At 41.7% G+C, this 25,546-nt stretch overlaps 1 long non-coding RNA gene across 1 annotated transcript in view; it reads right to left on the minus strand.

Moving 5' to 3' along the window:
- Window positions 1-400: 400 nt before the first annotated feature.
- Window positions 401-25,546, minus strand: part of LOC123492353 — a 37,080-nt gene continuing 11,934 nt past the window's right edge. The window contains exons 2-3 of the long non-coding RNA XR_006661725.1: window positions 3,812-3,875; window positions 401-419 (exon numbers count right to left, since the gene is read on the minus strand). This is a non-coding gene — a long non-coding RNA (uncharacterized LOC123492353). The remainder of the gene's footprint in view (window positions 420-3,811; window positions 3,876-25,546) is intronic.

Raw genomic sequence — 25,546 nt, forward strand, 5'->3', positions numbered from 1 at the left:
GGTCTGAGGTAACTACGAGAGTTGATGAGAAATGAAGGATGTATGGAAAGGAGGGACAGAGGGAGGGTTGTCAAGGGTTATGATTTCGACATATGCAAACATACCTGTTCATTTCCAAACCACTCGAGACAACGCTTTCAAAATGTTTCTTTAATTCTGAAACTGGGAAAAAATATATATAAAAAATTACAAAACATGGCACGACAGCAATCTGTTTGTTAGTCAGTTCATTATTCCTATCGCAATAACTAGGTGTGCGTCCCAAATCCCCTGTATAGAGAATAGGGTGCCATTTGGGACGCAGTCTGTGTTTGGGAAGCAGCTCACCCTTGGGTAGTACTGCCAGAAGATTGGCATCGATATCAGTAGCACTCTTGACCAGCTCGGTCTTGTCCCTGAAGGAAAAGTCGTTCTGAAAGCTGAAAGTAAAAGAGTTCAAATGAATCTAGCATCTTATCATGAGACTTGCTATTCAAGATGTACTGTATATAAGTTGTATACCAGTCTTCAGTGAGGTGCCAACAAATTCATACTGGATATATCATCTCACATATTGGACATATGGACATCAAATGGCTAAAGAAATTATAATATCTCATGTTTCTGTAGCTTGATGTACAAGCACACCCCCTGGACAGCACACTAGTCTATCGCAGGCCCCCAATCCATCTCCTTAACACTGAGTGCCAAGCATAGGGTTCCATTTTTTGAGTCTTTGGTATGACTCGAACTGGGATCGAACCTCCAAATCTCAGAGCTGACACTCTAACCACAAGGCCACTAAGTTGGTGATTCTAATAAACCATTTTAAGATTGTGAAGGCACAGTTGTGTCTACTACTATTACTGTATTCACTGCCTTTAAAGGGATAAACATACTGTCAGTCCCCAGGGTCAGTTTAGGTAATTTTGTACTGTGCTTCCACTTCCGTGAGGGAAGAGGGATCTAGCTAAGAACTAGGTTAACCCCTAACCCTAACATGGCACACCTCCAGGAAACTGTCAGGATCATGTCCTAGTGGCTTTATCCAGAGCAATCAAAAGGACACAAAGCCAGGCAAGTATCTTCTAAACATCTCTGCTGTCACAATGGAACATTCTGACCCTCTTACTTGTCAAACAAAAGATCTCACAATGGTCCGATGTGAAACAGTACAACTCTATGAAACATTACTGAATGACCACATGACCATAGAAATCCTATAATTCACAAATTAAATGAATGATAGTATCTCTACTTATAGTATCTCTGATTCTCCACCCCAACCTGGCCTCAGAGCAAAACGTATTATATTTTACTAAAATCTGTGCCATTCCATTTATTATGATATGTTACTTTACGTTGCGTTACATTACATTTGCCTACCAATGTAATAGCGGTCGTACAATATAATAGGAATTGTAGGACGTATAGTATCCTACGTCTTGACAGTTTGCTTTGACCCGTTTAGTATGATATATTATGTTCGACTGCGTAAGTATGATATATTACGTTCGACTGCTTTAGTATGATATGCTACGTTCGACTGCTTTAGTATGATATATTTAATAACATTAGATTGGTGTGAGCATTGGTTAGAAAGAATGTTTAACATTATTAAATCCATTTCAGGAAGTTTGCAAGTGCACACTTTGGGAAAAGGGTGGAGAATCTTGACATAGACTAGCATTGAATGGATACAGCAAAGGAGCTGTCAGTTACAGAAGTACACTAATTCCATCAGGATAGGAAGGTAGGGACTAGTGAATAGGGGAGACAAAGCAATCCTAATGGAGGTATTACAGTTCTTCTGTTCTGCCATTTGAACAAAGCATCTTAGGATAAGCTGCTCCAAGCATGTCCAGCTTTTAATGCTTACTGGGCAAGATGAGTCTTAAACCAGTCTGAAGAACCTACCCTTATCCTTAACTATCCCTATCTTGATGATGTATGAGATACAGTTGAAGTCGGAAGTTTACATACACTTAGGTTGGAGTCATTAAAACTTATTTTTCAACCACTCCACAAATGTCTTGTTAACAAACTATAGTTTTGGCAAGTCGGTTAGGACATCTACTTTATGCATGACACAAGTAATTTTTCCAACAATTGTTTACAGACAGATTATTTCACTTATAATTGATTGTATCACAATTCCAGTGGGTCAGAAGTTTGCATACATTAAGTTGACTGTGCCTTTAAACAGCTTGAAAAATTCCAGAAAATGATGTCATGGCTTTAGAAGCTTCTGATAGGCTAATTGACATCATTTGAGTCAATTGGAGGTGTACCTGTGGATGTATTTCAAGGTGTACCTTCAAACTCAGTGCCTCTTTGCTGGACATCATGGGAAAATCAAAAGAAATCAGCCAAGACCTCAGAAAAAAATTTGTAGACCTCCACAATTCTGGTTCATCCTTGGGAGCAATTTCCAAACACCTGAAGGTACCACGTTCATCTGTACAAACAATAGTACGTAAGTATAAACACCATGGGACCGCGCAGCCGTCATACCGCTCAGGAAGGAGATGCGTTCTGTCTCCTAGAGATTAACGTACTTTGGTGCGAAAAGTGCAAATCAATACCAGAACAACAGCAAAGGACCTTGTGAAGATGCTGGAGGACACAGGTACAAAAGTATCTATATCCACAGTAAAACGAAACCTGAAAGGCTGCTCAGCAAGGAAGAAGCACTGTTCCAAAACCTCCATAAAAAAGCCAGACTACGGTTTGCAACTGCACATGGGGACAAAGATCATACTTTTTGGAGAAATGTCCTCTGGTCTGATGAAACAAAAATAGAACTGTTTGGCCATAATGACCATCGTTATGTTCGGAGGAAAAAGGGGGTGCCTTGCAAGCCGAAGAACACCATCCCAACTTTGAAGCACGGGTGTGGCAGCCTCATGCTGTGGGGGTGCTTTGCAGCAGGAGGGACTGGTGCACTTCACAAAATAGATGGCATCATGAGGAAGGAAAATTATGTGGATATATTGAAGCAACATCTCAAGACATCAGTCAGGAAGTTAAAGCTTGGTCGCAAATGGGTCTTCGAAATGGACAATGACCCCAAGCATACTTCCAAAGTTGTGGCAAAATGGCTTAAGGACAACAAAGTCAAGGTATTGGAGTGGCCATCACAAAGCCCTGACCTCAATCCTATAGAAAAGGTGTGGGCAGAACTGAAAAAGCGTGTGCGAACAAGGAGGCCTACAAACCTGACTCAGTTACACAAGCTCTGTCAGGAGGAATGGGCAAAAATTCACCCAACTTATTGTGGGAAGCTTGTGGAAGGCTACCCGAAACGTTTGACCCAAGTTAAACAATTTAAAGGCAATGCTACCAAATACTAATTGAGTGTATGTAAACTTCTGACCCACTGGGAATGTGATGAAAGAATTAAAAGCTGAAATAAATAATTCTCTCTACTATTATTCTGACATTTCACATTCTTAAAATAAAGTGGTGATCCTAACTGAACTAAGACAGGGAATTTTTACTAGGATTAAATGTCAGGAATTGTGAAAAACTAAGTTTAAATGTATTTGGCTAAGGTGTATGTAAACTTCCGACTTCAACTGTATAACAACATGGGGCCGATTGCATGTTCTTCAGGATTACAATATGTAATGTTTGCAATAACAACCTAATCAAATTATCTTACATTTGTTGACTTACATCTGAAGTTTAATGTTGGCTCAATCACTTTCTTTGATAAAAAATACTCTTTCTGACGCATAATTGTGCGTGCCACAACACGACTGTGAAATGGGTCTACTGTATATGTTAGAATATGACACGCGAGAACTGCACACAAAATGACTTCCCCCACCTTAGAGCTTCTGTTGGCAATGAGGTTGAAGTGCAGAGTTTGACTGGAGCCTCAGTTCCAAAGCCTGGAGAAACAGAGAGAGAAAATATGTAAGAAAAATAATTCTGTGTAAGTTAATTGGTTTGATTGTTCCTGTCACACAGTGTGGTGAAACAGCGTGGTGAAACTCTCCAAATGAATTACCTGATAAAAAAGGACTGATTACATAAATATTACAAAGACATATCAAGAATGTGTCATAGTGGACCAAAACAGGACTCCACCATGTTTTACAATGACTCAATCTTCCACTGCAATCTGACAAAAAGCATATTATGTCATCATCATAATCTAAATGGAAACATGATGGAATTACACATTGTAGATAACCAGCACATGCCTGCTACAGTGACTAACTCTAGACTCCAGCCTAAATAAGGCATTCACTCCTTCAATATCAATCAATAACCATTGGAAAATGAGAGCGAAACAACTGCTTTTTCAATGAAATATCTAATAACACTGCTGCTACCTTGCTCTCCAACCAAGGTCCATGAAGAAGCATTTTTATCAACTTCCACTGTCATCCCAAAGGTAAAATGGGAAAACAGCTCTCATCCAGTTCTGGGTAGGTAGATAGCCCATAGCATGGTTGACCCTCCCTCTACCCCAGGCAGGCAGAAACATGACCCTGTTGTAAAGTTTCTCCCCAGTATAGGAGGCAGGTCATGTTACGGGACAAGGCTCCTCTAGTTTGAAGTACTGTTTTCATCTCATGAGATAAACAAAACTTCTTTAAACAACGAAATTGTAGTGGAAATCAGCTTTGTTTACATAGTGGGGATGAAAAGAACGTCATTTAGGCTGTAATGATCTCCAAAATTCAACACATTAGGTCATCACACCATTGATATAGCAACGGACACTAATGGCTTATCGAATCCCAATGTGACGCGAGGGGGGACACTTTTTGGCAGGGGGACACTATTTGGCATGACAGGCCACCAAAAGGCTGTCATGCCAAATAGTGTCCCCTGGTGTTGTCATGGGTGGTGGCCTGAGAGTGAATGTGTCAATCAGGTCATCTTAATCAGAGACAGGTCAGTCGCCCACCCATGACAATGTCCAGTTGGTTCGTGGGCAGCCGAGCGAAAAGGACATGCCAAAGACGAGCTTAGGAGACTGACTTTCAAAAGTGAGCTCAGTGAAGAAAGGGGTTTTCTATTAATACACAGAGGAAAGGACAAGCTGAAAAATAGACCCTGTTAAACAAACTGCCCCTCGTCTCGTCTCAAGGCAGGCGGGCATCACAGGAGCGAATAGACTTGAGAGAATGTGTCCATCCTCAGTTAAAGTCATGGAAACCACCCTCTCTATCAGCCTTCATAGTCTGATATCAGGGCCACGTATTCATAAAGGGTCTCAGAGTAGGAGTGCTGATCTACGATCAGGTCCCCCCTCTCCATTCATTATAATCTAAAAGACCTAACAGATCCTAGCATAAATCTAAATGGATCAGCACTCCTACTCTGAGACGCTTGATACATACAAGCCTGAAGTGCATGGATGAGGGGGGTATAATGGTTTGCAGCAATACAGTAATGATGTACCAAGGATAAAGCACCTGTTGACTACTTGGGAAGTTTTTATCAGATGAGAAGAAAGTAACAAAGAAACAGCAACAGGTACACTTCTTCAGTCCACATGGACAAATGGATACTTGATTCATTATTCAATGGGGCTACTGCAGCTGTAGCAGCCCTTGCACACACACACACACGCACGCGCGTGCGCACACACACACGCACATACATACACACACACACACACACATACCCATGCACGCACACACACACACATACCCACACATGCACACACGCATGCACACACACAGTCAAAGCCAGTCGAGTCCCTAACAGAGCATGCACCGAATCAAAGTAACTCATGTCCTTGGAATCTCTCACTCACTGCACAACACAAGGACAGTTCTTTACTATGAATGGACAATAAGTGCTAACTACTAAGTCAAAGCCTACCACATACACATACACACACACACACACTCCAGAGTCCCCTCCTCCTCCTTGCCCTTACCTTGCCCACCGACACCGTATTTGACATGGCACAGATAATTAGTGATCCATGGGTTCCGGAACATGTTTGTAGGGAGGCTGAAGACGGACAGAACATACGCTGCTGACAGGCTCGGGTTGTCCCGCAGCTAGCGTTGTTCACAGACAGTCACAGCAGCAGTGATGCAGACAGACTGACAGACTGTGACAGTGAGGTACTACACAGACAAACATCGAGGCAAATAGCATTAAGGCCTGACCACACTGAGTGGATCCCCAGCTCAGGCCAGCAACCTGAAAGACAAACAGACTCTCTGTGTGTGTGTGTGTGTGTGAGTGAGTGAGTGAGTGAGCTCAGCCAGGGAGCTCAGCGCAAATAGAGGGAGAGACAGAGAGAGAGACAGAGAGAGAGAGAGAGAGAGAGAGAGAGAGAGAGGCTGCAGGCAGGCAGGGTGCTAAAGCTGCACAGAGCCCCTAATCAGATTACAGACAGAAATTAGCCCTGATGATAAAAACGATGAAAATGGATTGGAGGACGGTGCCAGGAGGACTGAGGAGTGGAGCAGGAAAGAGATGCAAGCGCACACACACACAGACAACCACACCCACTCACACATGCACACACACACTGGCATAGACTTGTTAGAAACCTGGACAGGTTTCAATAGTGCAGCACAATAGTGAAATAGTTCAGACACAATGTCCAATAATGGGCAAGAAATACCACTTGTCTAAGTCATCACAAATTGAGTAAGACTATAGGGAAAGCAGAAGAGAGAAGGGGAAGAGAGAGAGAGGCAGAGAGAGCATGGAGGGAAAGAGATAGTGTGTGAGAGAGAGAGCGCGAGAGAGAGAGAGAGAGAGAGAGAGAGAGAGAGAGAGAGAGAGAGAGAGAGAGAGAGAGAGAGAGAAATACCACTTGTCTAAGTCATCACAAATTGAGTAAGACTATAGGGAAAGCAGAAGAGAGAAGGGGCAGAGAGAGAGGCAGAGAGAGTATGGAGGGAAAGAGATGGTGTGAGAGAGAGAGAGAGAGAGAGAGAGAGAGAGAGAGAGAGAGAGAGAGAGAGAGAGAGAGAGAGAGAGAGAGAGAGAGAGAGAGAGAGAGAGAGGCAGAGAGAGAGGCAGAGAGAGAGGCAGAGAGAGAGGCAGATAGAGCAGGGAGAGAGAGCAGGGAGAGAGAGAGGCAAAGAGAGCAGGGAGGGAGAGATAACCTTTTATTATTATTATTATTAATACACACTTGTATTTATTATGTTTTTGTTTTTCTCACACACACACGTTTTAATTTTCCTGTTCTATATTTGCTTGTGTATTAATTTCCTATGTACTTTACTCTAACCAAATTATATATAATTAGATGTATATACTTATATGAAATGAGATCATTAACTATAAGTTATTGGAATATCCAGGGCTTGTAGTCCTCTACCTTAGGTCTTGACAACACCAAAGGTCAAGACATAATAATACTTCTAGAAAAATGGTGAAGTGGTGATACTCAATGTCCTTCAGGCTATAGAGAAATTCCACTTCCATTTTGAAAACATAAAAACATAAAACAGGGCAGGGTCTCGGGAGGAATGATCATATGGTATAACCAGGACCTTTCACTGAGCCAAATGAAAAAGGGTAAAACCCATATTTGGTAAAAACTCAACAAAGGCAAAATCCTTAGTGACAATGATTTATATATAGGTGTGGTGTATGCTTCTCCCTCAGATTCATCTTACTATGATGATCAGTTTTATGATAATCTCCAAAGAGAGACCAACCAGTTTCAAGCTGAGGGAAATGTACTTTTGTGGGGGGATTTTAATGCTAGAACAGGTTCTGAACCTGAATGTGTAGAAACGGGTAATAGACACACTGTATATTTGGACATCCCTCCTTATACCTGATTTCCATCAGTAGTAATAGAAATAGCTCTGACCAGGTAGTGAACAAAAATGGAAAGGAGTTAGTGAAATACATTTGGCTGTGAATAAATTACATTATATCTATCTTGCATATTTATGGAAACCTCAAAAAGAGAAATGCTTTGATGTGGAATGTAATCTCATAAGGAAAAAATTTAGATCTTTATCAAGTAGATAACATCACCAACCACAGGATAGGGATGTTTGGCAACAATATTGTGACACATTGAAAGAATACAAACAAAACCTAAGATGTAAGAAACAGAAGCATTTTGGGAACACTCTGAAAGAGATTGAAGATTCCATTGATAAAACCAGTTCTGGGAGAAATGGAATGGTCTAAATGGAAAACAGAGAAATGACCTAGCCATTCAAAATGGCAACATTTGGAAAGATCATTTTGAAAGTCTCTATGGAATATTACCATCAGAAGACCTTACTTTAAAATGTGCAAGAAAAAGCTCCCTAGAACACACAATTAAAAATAACCAGAACCCAATTGACTACCAATACCAAATTACACAGGCTGAACATTCGAAGACAATACAAAGCCTTAAACCTGGAAGGCATGCGCCCTGACAGCATCAGGAATGAAATGCTTCAACATAGTACTCCTGAGCTGCAGGATGACAAATTAATACTTATTCAACCTGGTTTTGGAGAGAGGCTGCTTCCCTGATATTTGGAACAAGGGGGTAATAACCCCCATATATAAAAAAGGTGACAAATTAGACCCTAATAACTATAGAGGAATATGTATCACCTGTAACATGAGGAAACTATTCTACTGTATTCTCAATGACTGAATACAGACCTTTCTCACACAACATAACGCTCTCAGCAAAAAATGTATTAGTGTTCTACCCAAACACAGAACAACAGACCACATACACAAATTACACACACTAGTAAACCAGCTTACTCATCAGAAAAGCAGCGGAAAAGTATTTACATGTTTTGTTGATTTTAAGAATGCTTTTGATTCCACAAGGCATGATTATTATATATATATATATATATATATATTACAATTCAAATGTTTGGGGTCACTTAGAAATGTCCTTGTTTTCAAAAGAAAATCTATTTTCTTGTCCATTAAAATAACAACAAACTGATCAGAAATACAGTGTAGACATTGTTAATGTTGTAAATGGCTATTGTAGCTGGAAACGCATGATTTTTAATGGAATATCTACATAGGCGTTCAGAGGTCCATTATCAGCAACCATCAGTTCTGTGTTCTAGTGGCACGTTGTGTTTGCTAATCCAAGTTTATCATTTTAAAAGGCTAATTGATCATTAGAAAACCCTTTTGCAATTATGTTAGCACAGCTGAAAACTGTTGTGCTGATTAAAGAAGCAATAAAACTGGCCTTCTTGAGACTAGTTGAGTATCTGGAGTATCAGCAATTGTGGGTTTGATTACAGGCTCAAAATGGCCAGAAACAAAGAACTTTCTTCTGAAACTCGTCAGTCTATTCTTGTTCTGAGAAATGAAGGCTATTCCATGCGAGAAATTGCCAAGAAACTGAAGATCTCGTACAACGCTGTGTACTACTCCCTTCACAGAACAGCTCAAACTGTCTCTAACCAGAATAGAAAGAGGAGTGAGAGGCCCCGTAAAAGTGTTATGGACAGACGATTCGAGGCTTGAGGTGTTCGGATCACAAAGAAGAACATTTGTGAGACGCAGAACAAATGAAAAGATGCTGGAGGAGTGCTTGATGCCATCTGTCAAGCATGGTGGAGGCAATGTGATGGTCTGAGGGTTCTTTGGGGGTGGTAAAGTGGGAGCTTTGTATAGGGTAAAAGGGATCTTGAAGAAGGAAGGCTATCACTCCATTTTGCAACGCCATGCCATACCCTGTGGACGGCGCTTGATTGGAGCCAATTTCCTCCTACAACAGGACAATGACCCAAAGCACAGCTCCAAACTATGCAATAACTATTTAGGGAAGAAGCAGTCAGGTGGTATTCTGTCTATAATGGATTGGCCAGCACTGTCACCGGATCTCAACCCTATTGAGCTGTTGTGGGAGCAGCTTGACCGTATGGTACGTAAGAAGTGCCCATCAAGCCAATCCAACTTGTGGGAGGTGCTTCAGGAAGCATGGGGTGCAATCTCTTTAGATTACCTCAACAAATTGACAACTAGAACGCCAAAGGTCTGCAACGCTGTAATTGCTGCAAATTGAGGATTCTTTGACGAAAGCAACGTTTGAAGGACACAATTATTATTTCATTTAAAGATCATTATTTCTAACCTTGTCAATGACTACATTTCCTATGCATTTTGCTATATTTCCTATTCAAACTCATTTCATGTATGTTTTCATGGAAAACAAGGACATTTCTAAGTGACCCCAAACTTTTGAATGGTAGTGTGTATATATATATATATATATATATATATATATATATATATATATATATATATATATATATATATATGATTATATACTGAACAAAAATATAAAGGCAACATGCATCAATTTCAAAGATTTTACTGTATAAATAAATTAGGCCGCCATAATCTATGGATTTCACATGATTGGGCAAGGGCGCAGCCAAGGGTGGGCCTGGTAGGGCATAGGCCCTCCCACTTGGGAGCCAGGCCCACCCACTGAGGAGCCAGGCCCTGCCAAACAGAATTCATTTTCCCCACAAAAGGGCTTTATTACAGACAGAAATACGCTTCAGCACCCCCACAGACGATCCCACAGGTGAAGAAGCCGGATGTGGAGGTCCTGGGCTGGCGTAATTACACTTTTTTCTGCGGTTGTGAGGCCGGTTGGACGTACGTCCAAATTCTCTAAAATGACATTGGAGGCGGCTTATGGTAGAGAAACAAACATTACATTCTCTGGCAACAGCTCTGGTGGACATTCCTGCAATCAGCATGCCAATTGCACACTTCCTCAAAACATCTGTGGTATTGTGTTGTGTGACAAAACTGCACATTTTAGTGAGGCCTTTAATTGTCCCCAGCACAAGGTGCACCTTTGTAATGATCATGCTGTTTAATCAGCTTTTTGATATGCCACACCTGTCAGGGGGATGGATTATCTTGGCAAAGGAGAAATGCTCACTAACAGGGATGTAAACACATTTGTGCACAACATTTGAGATTAAGCTTTTTGCGCGTATGGACAAATTCTGGGATCTTATATTACAGCTCATGAAACATGGGACCAACACTTTACATGTTGCATTTATATTTTTGTTCAGTATATTACAAAACCCTCCATAGCGGCGATTGGGGCAAAGTATACGACATCATAAAATCGATATACTCGAACAACACATGTAGTATTAAACTGAACAATAAAATAGGGCGGGGGTGAGTCAAGGGTGCAGTTTAAGTCCAACCCTGTTCAACGTCTACATCAACGAACTAGCAGTGTTGCTGGACCGATCTGCAGCCTCTGGACTGACCCTCAAAGATGAGGTCAGATTCCTGCTCTACGCAGATTACTTTGTCCTACTGTCACCAACAGAGCAAGATCTACAGGAACAACTTAACATTCTTTGGGAATACAGCATTAACTGGGCAATCAACATCAACTTCAGAAAACCAAAGTCGTGATTTTCCAGAAAAAGGCCAGGAATCAGAGCAGCAGACACTCATTCAAATGAGGAAATACCATGGTTGAACATGCCCAATGGTACAACTACCTGGGACCAAAAAAATCGGTGTCTCTGGTGGATTTGGTCTGGCAGTGAATGCACTAAAAGAAAAAGCCTGTAAAGCATCTTACTCCATAAAAATAAAATTCTCAAAAATCAATATTCCTATCCAAATCCGGTGCAAAATATTAAATAGTGTAATTTTACCAATTGCACTGTATGGAAGAGAGGTTTGGGGTCCAATCTGTAATTACGATTATAAGCATTAGGAGAAACACCCAATAGAAAATCTACATACAGAATTCTGCAGATATATCCTAAATATCCCAAAGAAAGTACCAAATAATGCATGCAGAGCGGAACTCTTTATATGTACCTTTAATTGAACTCTTTATATGTACCTTTAATTGTCCATATAAAGAAAACAACACAAAAATGTTGGCACCATTTGAAATTAAGCCCCAAAACATCCTTACAATTCAAAGCACTGGAAACCCAAGAGCTGAATCCTGACAATAGTCTCCTAAATCCGCTGTTAAAAACACTAAACAACCCTATTATCCAAACACACAGAGAAATCAATCAAATTGTTGCAGAAATGAAAACCTCCTATTTTACAAAAAAAAACATAGAATAAACTAAAATGCTATTTGGCCCTCAAAAGATAATATAAATTGGCAGAATATCTCTACTCTGACAGAGATACAAAACAGAGACAGAGCCTGACCAAATACAGGCTCAGGGACCAGCAATTGGCTATAGAAACACAAAAAAACATGGCTACCCAAAGAGAAGCGTCTATGTGGTTACTGCATGACAGTGGAGGTAGAGACAGAGATGCACTTTTTCCTCTACTGTGAGAAATACTCCCAAATAAGATCATCGTTTTAAAGATATCTAAATCAATTCCCAACTTCTGTGCATTTACTAATGACCTAAAACTGTGAATTATTCTGGGTGAGAGAGAAACCGCAAATATTACTGCCAGATATGCCATAGCCTGAGGGAAATCCCATGACCATTAATTCCCTGAAGTATTTACATTGTATCTACAGTAACTTACAAGTAATACATAGTGTAACCATCATCCATGTACATTTTGTGTATTTATTAGCCATTCTTTCTTTTTCTTTTTATAATCTTATTTTTCTTTAATTAAATGTATCGACCGAACATTACACAATACAACAGCAATAGTGTTGTACCTGCATACATGACTATATGTACTGTTATTATTACTACTGAAATTAACTGTATTTCATTATCCTCATTGCATTGTACTGTATTTACTGCAATGCTGTACCAATATACTGCTTTGGCAATATCTACTGTCTGTTTCCAAAGCAGTTATAATCTGGGGTGTCGACTACTAATACCATAACTTACACGCAGACATGGGCAGCAGTACCAAACAGTAGGGATGTATCCAAAATGCCACCCTATTCCCTATAAAGGGAGTGTACAAAACATTTCCATGACATAGACTGACCAGGTAAACCCAGATGAAAGCTAGTTAGTGCTAGATGAAGGGGAGGAGACAGGTTAATGAAGGATTGAGGCAATTGAGACATGGGTTGTGTACGTGTGCCATTCAGAGGGTGAATGGGCAAGACAAAATATTTAATTACCTTTGGTAGTAGGTGGTAGTGGGTGCCAGGCGCACAGGTTTGAGTGTGTCAAGAACTGCAACGCTGCTGGGTTTTTAATGCTCAACAGTATCCCGTGCATCAAGAATAGTCCACCACACCCAAAGGACATCCAGCCAAATTGACACTGTGGGAAGCATTGGAGTCAACATGGGCCAGCATCCCTGTGGAACGCTTTCGACACCTTGTAGAGTCCATGCCCGATGAATTGAGGCTGTTCTGAGGGCAAAAGGGGGTGCAACTCAATATTAGGAAGGTGCTCCTAATGTTTTGTACACTCAGTGTATAGAGACTATATACTGTATATTCCCCATAGGGCCCTGGTCAAAAGTAGTGCACTACATAGGGAATAGGGTGCCATTTGAGACGCAATCTCTGTTCCTGAAAAAAGCAGAACCAAAGTGTAGCAACACACAGACACTGACACACACACACACACCCCGAACATAACACTGTCACTGTCTTTTTGGATATTGTCAATGCTTTGCATTTATAAAGACAACATGATTTGTCTCTCTTAAATTGCACCGCGTGGGCTTAGACGGCAATGTTTACATGTTTAACTCTGCCTCACCCTTGCCCCTCCCCAGTCCACCTGCCTCCCTCCACTCCCAGTAGACAACCCTAATAAGGCAACGTGTTAGCTGAGTGGCTGCCTGATGGAGGGAGAGAGAGAGGTCACCCAGTGTTTACCACCAGTGTGTGTGTGTGTGCTCGCTTTCCCTCTCCCTCCTCTCCTCTCCTCACCCACCTTCCTGGCAGCCAACACAGCAACAAACAGGATCCCTATGAATCTCCCCCCCATCACACAAATGTACAATCCAAAACAGACCCCAGTCCCCACAGAACACAGGGGTTTCTTCTTCAAAATAAATTGCTGAATGTAACCTCTAGCACAGGCTATGTTTCCTCTCACAAGACCACGGTGCTGCTTAGGCACCAAAATAAACAAGGGCACACGTGATGGACAGGCTGACGTGTGAACAGCGCGGGTCTTTACTTGCGAACATTAGAATAAGCATACGTTTAACCTGAACCTCCGTCTCAAAATGCGCATCAGCCAATTACAATCGTCGACATAGTTGCACGTGATAGAACGCTGCATTGTAGCTGGTCCCATCAGATAACCTGGCACACGTTAGCCCTACTAACCTCACCAGCTGACAGTGATTATTACCTGTAACAAATTCTGCATCAGCCGATCAAAGATATTGGACTTTATATTCACCAACCAATTGCTTTTCTTAAAATAGATCAACTTGGAGGGATATTTTAAACCTCCAATTTCAAGGTTTACATTTGTTCCGCTTGGTATGTCTCAAGTGTAGAGTGCCAATATTGCATGATGATGTATCCTTGACTAGGCTACTAGCTACTAACATTAGATAACATTTAAAGTTTACACATACACTACCGGTCAAAGGTTTTAGAACACCTACTCATTCAAGGATTTTTCTTCTTTTTTTAAAACTATTTTCTACATTGTAGAATAATAGTGAAGACATCAAAACTATGAAATAACACATATGGAATCATGTAGTAACCAAAAAAGTATTCAAATAGTCACCCTTTGCCTTGATGACAGCTTTGCACACACTTAGCATTCTCTCAACCAGCTTCATGAGGTAGTCACCTGGAATGCATTTCAATTAACAGGTGTGCATTCTTAAAAGTTAATTTGTGGAATTTCTTTCCTTCTTAATGCGTTTGAGCCAATCAGTTGTGTTGTGACAAGGTAGGGGGGTTATACAGAAGATAGCCCTATTTGGTTAAAGACCAAGTCCATATTATGGCAACAACAGCTCAAATAAGCAAAGAGAAACGACAGTCCACCATTATTTTAAGACGTGAAGGTCAGTCAATATGGAACATTTCAAGAACTTTCAAAGTTTCTTCAAGTGCAGTCTCAAAAACCATCAAGCGCTATGATGAAACTGGCTGTCATGAGGACCGCCACAGGAATGGAAGACCCAGAGTTACCTCTGCTGCAGAGGATAAGTTCATTAGAGTTACCAGCCTCAGAAATTGCAGTCCAAATAAATGCTTCACAGAGTTCAAGTAACAGACACATCTCAACATCAACTGTTCAGAGGATACTGTGTGAATCAGGCCTTCATGGTCGAATTGCTGCAAAGAAACCACTACTAAAGGACACCAATAATAAGAAGAGACCTGCTTGGGCCAAGAAACACGAGCAATGGACATTAGTCCGGTTGAAATTTGTCCTTTGGTCTGGAGTCCAAATTGGAGATTTTTGGTTCCAACCGCCGTGTCTTTGTGAGACACGTGTGGGTGAACGGATGATCTCCGCAAGTGTGGTTCCCACCGTTAAGCATGGAGGAGGAGGTGTTATGGTGTGGGGGTGCTTTGCTGGTGACACTGTCTGTGATTTATTTAGAATTCAAGGCACACTTAACCAGCATGGCTACCACAGCATTCTGCAGCAATATGCCATCCCATTTGGTTTGGGCTTAGTGGGACTATCATTTGTTTTTCAACAGGACAATGACCCAACACACCTCCAGGCTGTGTAAGGGCTATTTTACCAAGAAGGAGAGTGATGGAGTGCTGCATCAGATGACCTGGCCTCCACAATCCCCCGACCTCAACCAAATTGAGATGGTTTGGGATATGTCGGACCGCAGAGTGAAGGAAAAGCAGCCATCAAGTGCTCAGCATATGTGGGAACTCCTTCAAGACTGTTGGAAAAGCATTCCAGGTTAAGCTGGTTGAGAGAATGCTAAGTGTGTGCAAAGCTGTCATCAAGGCAAAGGGTGACTATTTGAATACTTTTTTGGTTACTACATGATTCCATATGTGTTATTTCATAGTTTTGATGTCTTCACTATTATCCTACAAAAATAGTAAAATAAAGAAAAACCCTTGAATGAGTAGGTGTTCTAAAATTTTTGACCGGTATTGTACAGTGGGGAAAAAAAGTATTTAGTTAGCCACCAATTGTGCAAGTTCTCCCACTTAAAAAGATGAGAGAGGCCTGTAATTTTCATCATAGGTACACGTCAACTATGACAGACAAAATGAGAAAAAATTATCCAGAAAATCACATTGTAGGATTTTTAATGAATTTATTTGCAAATTATGGTGGAAAATAAGTATTTGGTCACCTACAAACAAGCAAGATTTATGGCTCTCACAGACCTGAAAAAAAAAGGGTAAAGAAAAAGGTTATTTGCGGAGGGATAAGGTTAAACTAAGAACCGTTTTTATCTGAAGAACCGTTTTTTGAAGAAAGGGCTCTTTGACGATTGTATGGAAGGCAAAATTGATTATTTGGAAGGTAAGATGGGTTCTGCATAGAACCCTTCTGAATCTGAATAAGCTTTTTTATTGTAATATTTTTTTCTCTATTTGAAATAGTGTGTTATTGTTTACTTCAGTGTTTAAACTGTAACATCAGGAGTTTGAGTAAGATAGGTGTGAGAATATTTTTAACTGTACCAATATGGGAATATTTGTGCATGTATCTGGTATTCCCTTAATCACATATACAGTACTGACATAGTTGATATCGTTGCCATGATTTCTGTCTTTGAAATTTGTATTTTACATTTTACATTTACATTTTAGTCATTTAGCAGACGCTCTTATCCAGAGCGACTTACTGTGATTTCATAGAGCAGAGAGTAGGATAATAGAATGGAGTACTGTATGGTACACAGCAAATTGGCCAGTTGTACCTAGTGTTGATTTTTCAAATTGGCCAGTTTTACCTAGTGTTGATTTTTCAGTGTAACATTTCTAGTGTTGATTCAGGAGTTAAATTAACTTAACACTCAGTGGTGTAAAATAACAATAGTGTTGTTGTTAATAACTAGAGTTGTGTGAGTGTCATTTTTACTCTGTGTTGCTGTGTTGAGTAAAACACTAAAAACCACGCCCATCAATATCATATTTCCCAGCATGCTCTATTGCAGGTTGATTTTCATAATAGTTTCAATATCTGTGTTTTTGCATGTACATTGATTGGTTGATTAACCTTATGCTACACAAAGATAAATAACACCCGTTACTGAGATACAGTGCATTCGGAAAGTATTCAGATCCGTTAACTTTTTCACATTTTGTTATGTTACAGCCTTATTCTAAAATGTTTTAAATTGTTTTTTTTCCCCTCATCAATCTACACACAATACCCCATAATGAGAAAGCAAAAAACAGGTTTTTAGACATTTTTGCACATTTATTACAAATAAAAAACGGAAATATCACATTTACTTAAGTATTCAGACCCTTTACTCAGTACTTTGTTGAAGCACCTTTGGCAGCGATTACAGCCTCAAGTCTTCTTGGATATGACGCTACAAGTTTGGCACACTTGTATTTGGGGAGTTTCTCCCATTTCTCTCTGCAGATCTTCTCAAGCTCTGTCAGGTTGGATGGGGAGCGTCGCTGCACAGCTATTTTCAAGTCTCTCCAGAGATGTTTGCTTGGGTTCAAGTCTGGGCTCTGGCTGGGCCACTCAAGGACATTCAGAGATTTGTCCCGAAGCCACTCCTGCATTATCTTGGCTGTGTGCTTAGGGTCGTTGTCCTGTTGGAAGGTGAACCTTCGCCCCAGTCTGAGGTCCTGAGCGCTCTGGAGAAGGTTTTCATCAAGGATCTCGCTGTACTTTGCTCCTTTCATCTTTCCCTTGATCCTGACTAGTCTCCCAGTTTCTGCCACTGAAAAACATCCCCACAGCATGATGCTGCCACCACCATACTTCACCTTAGGGATGGTACCAGGTTTCCTCCAGACGTGACGCTTGGCATTCAGGCCAAAGAGTTCAATCTTGGTTTCATCAGACCAGAGAATCTTGTTTCTCATGGTCTGAGAGTCTTTAGGTGCCTTTTGGCAAATCCAAGCGGGCTGTCATGTGCCTTTTACTGAGGAGTGGCTTCCGTCTGGCCACTCTACCATAAAGGCCTGATTAGTGGAGAGCTGCAGAGATGGTTGTCCTTATGGAAGGTTATCCCATCTCCACAGAGGAACTCCGGAGCTCTGTCAGAGTGACCATCAGGTTCTTGGTCACCTCCCTGACCAAAGCCCTTCTACCCCAATTGCTCAGTTTGGCCGGGCGGCCAGCTCTAGGAAGAGTCTTGGTGGTTCCAAACTTCTTCCACTTAAGAATGATGGAGGCCACTGTGTTCTTGGGGACCTTCAATGCTGCAGAAATCTTTTGGTACCCTTCCCCAGATCTGTGCCTTGACACAATCCTGTCTCGGAGCTCTACGGACAATTCCTTCGACCTCATGGCTTGGTTTTTGCTCTGACATGCACTGTCAACTGTGGGACCTTATATAGACAGGTGTGTGCCTTTCCAAATCATGTCCAATCAATTTAATTTACCACAGGTGGACTCAAATTGTAGAAACAGCTCAAGGATGATCAATGGAAACAGGATGCACCTGAGCTCAATTTCGAGTCTCATAGCAAAAGGTCTGAATACTTATGTAAATAAGGTATTTCTGTTTTCTATTTCTAATACATTTGCAAACATTTCTAAAAAAACTGTTTTTCGCTTTGTCATTATGTGGTATTGTGTGTAGATTTATGAGGATTATAAAAAAATAAAAAAAATGTTTTAGAATAAGGCTGTAACGTAACAAAATGTGGAAAAAGTCAAGGAGTCTGAATACTTTCCGAATGCACTGTAGTTGTTCTAGTTGAGATGACTTATGTCGTCCCATTAGTCAATCTTCCCTACCCTGGCAGTCATTTTGAATGTAGATTGCAAGTGATTAAAAGTTCAAATTGTTGAATCTCCTCACTCTGGCTGGATTCCAATAGGAATTACACATAACTTTGCAAGCCAGCATAATGTGACTTGCAGGCCTGATGTGGCCTGTAAACCAGGAGTTTCTAGGTAGAACCATTTATAGGGGGTTCCATTAAGAACCCTGCATAGAGGGTTCTAGGTAGAACCATTTACAGGAGGTTCTATGAAGAACCCTGCATAAAGGGTTCTACGTAGAACCGTCTGCAAAGGGTTCTACCTATCACCAAAATGGGTTCCCCTATTGGGACAAACCGAAGAACCCTATATGGTTCAACTTAGCACCTTTTTTTCTAAGAGTATACACTGTGAGCTATGTGACCAGTCAGTCAAATGCATGTGATCTAGTTGCTTTGATTATCAGAATGTGCAATCGGACTTCTTCCGTGGCATGAATGGAGCAGGCAGTGAAGGACAAGGTGCTCACAGTGACTGTGAGGCCGGGCTGTCCAGCCGGACTCAGGGCGGTCCATGCCCGTGCTGCCGGAGGTGTCCAGGCTGGTGGAGGAGGCCATCCCATGGAGGCATCCTATTTGACCGGAACAGGGAGAGAGCTTTGGTTAGGTGGTGGCTCTCCCACGGGGGCTCGATGTTCATCCAGATCCGGAGCCAGCGGTAGGCCCAGATCTGGTCCAGTGCTGGATCAGGCAGTGTTGTATGGGCAGGGCTGGACATCAGACCCAGTGCTGGTTGTGGGTTTAGCAGTGATGTATCCTCAGGAGCTGGTGAAGGCGATGGACCTAGGAATGCAGCTGATGAGCCAAGGACAGGAACAGACATCGGACCCAGGGCTGGTGCTGGGTCGGCCAATGGAGATGGTCTGTCGACGGGAGTGGATGTCTGGACCAGGACTGTAATCTGGTCGGCCGGTGGGTCCAGGACAGAGCCGGACATCAGGCCCAGAGCTGGTGCTGGGTCTGGCATCTGCTGCTGGAACCCAAGGCACTGAGTGGGACTCTGGTTGGAGAGTCGGCTTGGGCATCATGTCCCGGCTGAACAGGTCTGCAAGGGCAGCAGGCAGTGTAGGGACCAGCACCAGAGTTATGTCCGGCGATGGCTAGTGTAGGTTGTGGTGCTGACTCGGGCACCGGTAGCTGCAAGTTTGGCTGGCAGTCTACAGGTGGAGCAGGCTGGAGTGCTGGCAGTTGCTGGTCGGGCTGCAGCTCTGGCGACATCTCTGCTTCCTGGAGCTCTGTTGGTTGCTGGTCAGGCTGAAGCACTGGCAATCACTCATCAAGGCTCGAGTGCTGCTCATGGTGGAACCGGCTGGGGTGCGGTGAGGAGCTAGGCCGGCTGCTGGAATGGCTTGGGCTCTGGTGGCTGTTGCTAGGCAGGCCTGAGCTCTGGCAGTCACTGGTCTGGCTACATCACTGGTGTCGAGTTGGCTGGCTAGAGCGCGTTGGACGCCTGGGGGCAGCTCTGGCGACTGCTGGTTTGAGGCCTGGAATTTGTTGATACAATGCAAGACATTATTGTTTGGTTGCTGGAGGTGGGACAATGGGCCGAAATACAGGACTGTCCCGCACAATCCGGGACATGTGGTCACCCTACGAGGGCACTGGCTGGAGAACTTCCTGTGGTGCTGGTGACCACCGGACATGCTGGAGTACGGGTGGCGGCTGAACTGGCTGGCAAGATCTGCCACTTTCAAGGAGCGGGATACTAATTTGGACGCTTTTAAGAAATCCCTCTACGACCGATGAGCCATCAAACAGGCAAGCGTCAATACAGGACTAAGATCGAATCCTACTACCCCGGCTCTGACGCTCGTCGGATGTGGCAGGGCTTGCAAACTATCAAGGATTACAAAGGGAAACCCAGCCGTGAACTGCCCAGTGACGCAAGCCTACTAGATGAGCTAAATCCCTTCTATGCTCGCTTCGAGGCAAGCAACACTGAACCATGAATTAGAGCACCAGCTACTCCGGACGACTGTGTGATCTCGCTCTCCGTAGCCGATGTGTGTAACAGGTTTACATTCACATTGCCAGAGGGTCGGATGGATTATCATGACGCATACTCAGAGCATGTGCTGACTATCTGGCAAGTGTCCACTGACATTTTGAACCTCTCCCTGACCCAGTCTGTAATACCTATATGTTTCAAGCAGACCACCATAGTCCCTGTGTCCAATAACGCCAAGGTAACCTGTCTAAATGACTCACCCATAGCACTCACAACTGTAGCCATGAAATGCTTTGAAAGGCTGGTCATGGCTCACATCAACACCATCATCCCAGACACCCTGGATCCACTCCAATTCACATACTACCCCAACAGAACCACAGATGACGTAATCTCAATTACACTCCATATTTCCCACACCCACCTGGACAAGAGAAACACCTACACTACCGGTCAAAAGTTTTAGAACACCTACTCATTCAAGTTATTTCCAATTTTTATTTTTTATTTTTTTAAACTATTTTCTACATTGTAGAGTAATAGTGAATACATCAAAACTATGAAATAACACATATGGAATCATGTAGTAACCAAAAAAGTGTTAAGCAAATCATTTATTTTAAATTTGAGATTTTTCAAATAGCCATCATTTGCCTTGATGACAGCTTTGCACACTATTGGCATTCTCTCAACCAGCTTCACCTGGAATGCTTTTCCAACAGTCTTGAAGGAGTTCCCACATATGCTGAGCACTTGTTGACTGCTTTTCCTGCGTTCCGACTCATCCCAAACCATCTCAATTTGGTTGAGGTCGGGGGATTGTGGAGGCCAGGTCATCTGATGCAGCACTCCATCACTCTCCTTATTGGTAAAATAGCCCTTACACAGCCTGGAGGTGTGTTGGGTCATTGTCCTGTTGAAAAACAAATGATAGTCCCACTAAGCCCAAACCAGATGGGATGGCGTATCGCTGCAGAATGCTGTGGTAGCCATGCTGGTTAAGTGTGCCTTGAATTCTAAATAAATCACAGACAGTGTCACCAACAAAGCACCCCCACACCATCACACATCTTCCTCCATGCTTCATGGAGGGAACCACACATGCGGAGATCATCCGTTCACCTACTCTGCGTCTCACAAAGACACGGCGGTTGGAACCAGAAATCTCAAATTTGGACTCATCAGAACAAAGGACAGATTTCCACCAGTCTAATGTCCATTGCTTGTGTTTCTTGGCCCAAGCAAGTCTCTTCCTCTTATTGGTGTCCTTTAGTAGCAATTCAATCATGAAGGCCTGATTCACATAGTCTCCTCTGAACAGTTGATGTTGAGATGTGTCTGTTACTTGAACTCTGTGAAAATTTAATTTGGGCTGCAATCTGAGGTGCAGTTAACGCTAATGAACTTATCCTCTGCAGCAGAGGTAACTCTGGGTCTTCCTTAGCCATGGCGGTCCTCATGAGAGCAAGTTTCATTATAGTGCTTGATGGTTTTTGCGACTGCACTTGAGGAAACTTTGGATTGACTGACCTTCATGTCTTAAAGTAATGATGGGCTGTCGTTTCTCTTTGCTTATTTGAGCTGTTCTTGCCATAATATGGACCTGGTCTTTTACCAAATAGGGCTATCTTCTGTATACCACCCCTACCTTGTCACAACACAACTGATTGGCTCAAACGCATTAAGAAGGAAAGAAATTCTGCAAATTAACTTTTAAGAAGTCACACCTGTTAATTGAAATGTATTCCAGGTGACTACCTCATGAAGCTGGTTGAGAGAATGCCAAGAGTGTGCAAAGCTGTCATCAAGGCAAAGGGTGTCTACTTTGAAGAATCAAAATATAAAATATATTTTGATTTGTTTAACACTTTTTTGGTAACTACATGATTCCATATGTGTTATTTCATAGTTTTCATGTCTTCACTATTATTCTACAATGTAGAAAATAGTAAAAATAAAGAAAAACCCTTGAATGAGTAGGTGTGTCCAAACTTGTGACTGGTACTGTATATATTCAGTATTTATTTTTTTATAACTAGACGCACTACAACCGAGGCGTGGGCGTTCGAAATGATGTGCACAGGGATGGTCAGACAGTCACTGGATGGACAACCCAACTTGGGATGAGGGGAGGTTTTAGCGGGGGGAATATTGGAGGACAATTAGAGGTTTACTTAATAGCAGCTACAGTACACTTAACAGTGCAAATAACATGGTACAGCTATATGGACACTAAATGATCATGGTACTTCTTAATGGTAAGTTTACAAACATATATTATGTTAAGTATAATTAAAACGTGTATCTCATTATGGTAAGTGGTGAAATACACATAGCTAGTTATAATTGTAATGGCTTAGCAGATACTAAGAAAAGACGATCAGTCTTTACCTGGCTAAAAGAGAAGGAATATAATATTTATTGTTAATAATAATAATAATAATAATATGCCATTTAGCAGATGCTTTTATCCAAAGCGACTTACAGTCATGTGTGCATACATTTTTATTGTTTACAGGAAACTGAATCTACACCTTTAGACGAAGTTGTATGGAAAAAGGACTGGGGGGCTAAATACATTTCTCCCATGGGCAAAGAAACTCAAAAGGAGTGATGATATTAATTAACAATAATTTTTATCCGAATGTTCAAGCAGATCCGTTCAAACAGATCCGCAAGGATTTGGCTCATTAATCTATTTGGTCCAAGAAATGATGATCCACGCTTCTTTGAAAATGTATTTAATAATTTATCAAGCTTACATGACTCAATTATTATGGTGGGAGATTATAATATGGTTTTAAGTTCCTCAATAGACCGTAAAGGAAATCACAATACAAAGTATCACCCTCATGCACTTAAGGAAATTACAAATGTCATGGATATACTGGAACTAGTGGATATATGGAGGCTTAAACATCCTGAACTAGTGAGATGTACATGGCGGAGGCTCAATCAAGCTAGTCGTCTTGACTACTTTCTTATGTCATTCTCACTGGACCAAAAGTTAAAAGAGTGTTGTTAGGGGACAGAATGCGGCCGGACCATCAAATAATTGAGGATATTGGAAATGTAATCAAAGCCTACTGGATTACAACTTGTTTTTAACCAACTTGTTTTTTCCTACATAACATACAGTTGAAGTCGGAAGTTTACATACACTTAGGTTGGAGTCATTAAAGCTTGTTTTTCAACCTCTCAACAAATTTCTTGTTAATAAACTATAGTTTTGGCAAGTCGGTTAGGACATCTACTTTGTCCATTAAACAAGTAATTCTTCCAACAATTGTTTACAGACAGATTATTTCACTTATAATTCACTGTATCACAATTCCAGTGGGTCAGAAGTTTACATACACTAAGTTGACTGTGCCTTTAAACAGCTTGGAAAATTCCAGAAAATGATGTCATGGCTTTAGAAGCTTCTGATAGGCTAATTGACATCATTTGTGTCAATTGGAGGTGTACCTGTGGATGTATTTCAATGCCTACCTTCAAACTCAGTGCCTCTTTGCTTGACATCATGGGAAAATCAAAAGAAATCAGCCAAGACCCCAGAAAAAAGAATTGTAGACCTCCACAAGTCTGGTTCATCCTTGGGAGCAATTTCCAAATGCCTGAAGGTACCACATTCATCTGTACAAACAATAGTACGCAAGTATAAACACCAAGGGACCACGCAGCCGTCATACCGCTCAGTAAGGAGACGCGTTCTGTCTCCTAGAGATGAACGTACTTTGGTGCAAAAAGTGCAAATCAATCCCAGAACAACAGCAAAGGACCTTGTGAAGATGCTGGAGGAAACAGGTACAAAAGTATCTATATCCACAGTAAAACAAGTCCTATATCGACTGTACGTTTTGTTTATTCCATATGTAACTCTGTGTTGTTGTTGTTTTTATCGCACTGCTTTGATTTATCTTGGCCAGGTCGCAGTTGTAAATGAGAACTTGTTCTCAACTGGCTTACCTAGTTAAATAAAGGTGAAATATTTTAATTTTTTTTTAAACCTGAAAGGCCGCTCTGCAAGGAAGAAGCCACTGCTCCAAAACCGCCATAAAAATGCCAGACTACGGTTTGCAACTGCACATGGGTACAAAGATCGTACTTTTTGGTGAAATGTCCTCTGGTCTGATGAAACAAAAATTTAACTGTTTGCCCATAATGACCATCGTTATGTTTGGAGGAAAAAGGGTGTGGCTTGCAAGCCGAAGAACACCATCCCAACCGTGAAGCATGGGGGTGGCAGCATCATGCTGTGGGGGTGCTTTGCTGCAGGAGGGCTGGTGCACTTCACAAAATAGATGGCATCATGAGGAAGGAAAATGATGTGGATATATTGAAGCAACATCTCAAGACATCAGTTAGGAAGTTAAAGCTTGGTCGCAAATGGGTCTTCCAAATGGACAATGACCCACAAGCATACTTCCAAAGTTGTGGCAAAATGTCTTAAGGACAACAAAGTCAAGGTATTAGAGTGGCCATCACAAAGCCCTGACCTCAAGTTTATAGACAATTTGTGGGCAGAACTGAAAAAGCGTGTGCGAGCAAGGAGGCCTACAAACCTGACTCAGTTACACCAGCTCTGTCAGGAGGAATGGGCCAAAATTCACCAAACTTATTGTGGGAAGCTTGTGGAAGGCTACCCAAAACATTTGACCCAAGTTAAACAATTTAAAGGCAATGCTACCAAATACTAATTGAGTGTATGTAAACTTCTGACCCACTGGGAATGTGATGAAAGAAATAAAAGCTGAAATAAATCATTCTCTCCACTATTATTCTGACATTTCACATTCTGAAAATAAAGT

This window comes from Coregonus clupeaformis, chromosome 14 (assembly GCF_020615455.1).
Source record: "Coregonus clupeaformis isolate EN_2021a chromosome 14, ASM2061545v1, whole genome shotgun sequence".
Taxonomy (NCBI): domain Eukaryota; kingdom Metazoa; phylum Chordata; class Actinopteri; order Salmoniformes; family Salmonidae; genus Coregonus; species Coregonus clupeaformis.